General features: G+C 44.9%; 1 pseudogene; it reads left to right on the forward strand.

The window, feature by feature from the left end:
- The first annotated feature begins 692 nt into the window (after positions 1 to 692).
- On the forward strand, positions 693 to 2216 carry LOC130482357 (adaptin ear-binding coat-associated protein 1-like; annotated as a pseudogene).
- Positions 2217 to 2972: the final 756 nt, after the last annotated feature.

Genomic DNA, 2972 nt, shown 5'->3' on the forward strand with positions numbered 1-2972 from the left:
CTCAACATGGCCTCATCTGTGGATACTTAAATATTAAACTGGATTTAAGTATCTGTGGATGCTTAAATTGTGCCCATGGAGAGAAACGACAGAACTTTACAAACCTGAGAAAAGCCCTGGACTTGCAACAATAACAAAAAAATCTGAAATCTTAAAAAAAAAAAGGGTTAAAACCTTTCAAAATGAGGAAAGGGACACCTATAGCTTTAAGATACTGATGCCCTCAGTGGCTGTTGCTTAGGCAACCACAACAGTATTGCCAGCTTTCAAGCCTTAGTTTCTGTCAGTAAAAGGGAGGGCCTTTTTCATAGCTGTTTTGGCATTTGAGGGAGGATTCATTGGGGCCATGTCTGCCAGCCACCACCAGCAATTTGATACCACATGACTTGCATGACTCACCCTGGCCTGGCTACTTGCTTCTGTTTAACAGCAGCCACCCCACAAAAGCCAGTGTGATTAAGTTGTTAGAGTTTCAGAGTAACTTCTGGGGGACCCAGGTTTGGATCCCCACTCTGGTATAGAAGCTCACTGGGTGACTTTGAGCCAGTTACACACTCTCAGACTAACCTCCCTCACAGGGTTGTTGTGAGGATAAAATGGAGGAGAGGAGAATGATGAAAGTTGCTTTGGGTCCCTATTACAGTGAAAGGTGAGGTATAAATGAAGAAAATAAATAATAAATATATCTGAAGATGGAGGTAGCTAAAAGGTAGGTAGTTGGTGGGTGGAAGAGAAGGGAAAGATGAGGTTGTGGAGGTTGCCAGCTGGAAAGAAAGAAGAAATAATGTGGGGAGAGGATACAGGGGAAAGTAAAGCCATTACTATGCCACTGAGCCTGAATGTTTCTGGGGAGAGACTGCCAGGCGGAGGAAAGGCAGGAGAGCTGCACACAGTAGGGCAGATAAAGGTAAGTTGGCTGGTGGGTGGGAAGGAGAAAAGGAAGAAGGCAAAGAGGAGAGGCTATGAGGTTGCTAGGGAAGGGAAAGAGGAAATAGTGGAGGAGGGTTAAATGAGATGCCCTGTGCAAGTTCTTGCAGGTCCCCCCCTTGTAACTCTGATTTGGCATAACCAAATAATATTTGTTCTCCTTTACATCGGTATGATTTATTTCCCCTGCCTTTTCCTATAACCAAGGAACAGAATGCTGTTCTTTCTCCACTTATGCTGTAATCCCTGTTGGCCAAGTTGTGTGATGGGGAACCTGGGCAAACACAGGAGTTGTTGCCAAAAAATCAAAGAAGCCCACAACATGACAGATATATTCATTTTGTAAAACGACTGGCAACACCATGTTTTTGGGATCATTGTTCAGATGTCCTATGTATCTTGTTATTTCAGAAGTGAGAGCTATTGCAAATGACATTTTCACATATACATTGATTTATACATTGGGAGTTGTCCCCTCCCCTATTTTGTTAAACGAGTTGGGTCAGCGTCTTCCGCATCCTGCCGTGGGCCTCCAACCAGGGGTACAGAGCCTCTGATTGGATGCTGGGTCAGCCAGATTGGATTGGACAACTTCACATTATTTCTAAGGGCAAAACTGCATATATAAAACTTGAGGACAAAGTTTCAGGGGGGCTTTTTGCTCAGGCCCCAATAGATCAATATCCTGGCATTGCTATGGAGATGTTGATGGATTCCAGCCGTTACTTTTTCATCCAGATTCAGGACAAGAACAGGTAGTGCATTCACTGGCATGGGCTTTGGAGACTGGGGTGATGCCTTTGACTTCAGTGTTGCTCTGCAGGACCATTTCAAGTGGGTGAGACAAGAGACCGAAATCTCCATGGTATCCCAGGAAACTGACAGTCATCTCAAGCTGGACCTAGGGTTTAAGGAAGGACAGACCATTAAATTGAATATTGGGAACATGCTAACAAAGAAAAGTAGGATGTCCAAGCCACATCCAGCAGGATCAGGAGAGCCAGGCCTGCTCCCACTTTTGCTCCTGGGGGCAAAATTGCCCTCCCTTCTGCCCCGCCTCCTCCCTTGACTGCCATTTCCAATCATGTCAAACCACCCTTGGTGCTGAAACGTGGGCAACACAGATATGTTGCTGGATTTGGATTTGCCTCCTCCTGTTCCTAAGGTCAATGAACCTGCTGCAGTTCCGGCTAACCACAGATCTCTGTGGAGACTTCAGTTCTACATCCAGCAGCGCTCCCAGCCAATCTCCCCAGCCATCCAATTGGTGCACTTCTGAAGGCCTGTGAAGTATGAAGTGGAAATGGACTGGTGACCAAGGCACACAGGAACTCCATAGGGGATGGGAATTATCTGATGTCATGAGGTCTTCAGTGAAAATGTAGTTCCAGAAAATCCTGCTTTTTTAACATTTCCATTTGCATTTCACATTGATAGTTTTGGTTATCCAGTGAACCTGTGAGCCAGCGTGGTATAGTGGTTAAGAGTGGTGGACTTTAATCTGGAGAACTGGGTTTGTTTCCCCACTCCTCATATGAGCGGCGGACTCTAATCTGGTGAACTGCATTGGTTTCCCCACTCCTACACATGGTTTCTACTGGGTGACGTTGGGCTAGTCACAGTTCTCTCAGAACTCTCTCAGCCCCACCTACCTCACAAGGTGCCTGTTGTGGGGAGAGGAAGGGAAGGAAATTGTAAGCCAGTTTGATTATCCTTAAAAGATAGAGAAAATCAGGGTATAAAAACCAACTTTCGTCTTCTGAGAAAACCTGTGGGGAATATTTCAGAATTCTGCCTGGTGGTAACTTTGGATAAAGGAGTTGGATACATTCTTGCAAGTAAACCATTTGGATGATGGAATAAAATATAAATCTGTAAAATAAAAATAAGGCTCCTTTTCATATCATGGTGTCTGTTAATTCTTAGGGACAGTAAAAGTGCCATTCCACCTTCTGGTTCAGGCTGGTTGCAATGTTGCCCCCCATACCATCGAAATGCTCCTGCTGCATTGCTACACAAAGAAAGAATTGAAGCATTCTGCTGTT

Source organism: Euleptes europaea, chromosome 9, assembly GCF_029931775.1.
Source record: "Euleptes europaea isolate rEulEur1 chromosome 9, rEulEur1.hap1, whole genome shotgun sequence".
In the NCBI taxonomy this organism is placed as follows: Eukaryota; Metazoa; Chordata; class Lepidosauria; order Squamata; family Sphaerodactylidae; genus Euleptes; species Euleptes europaea.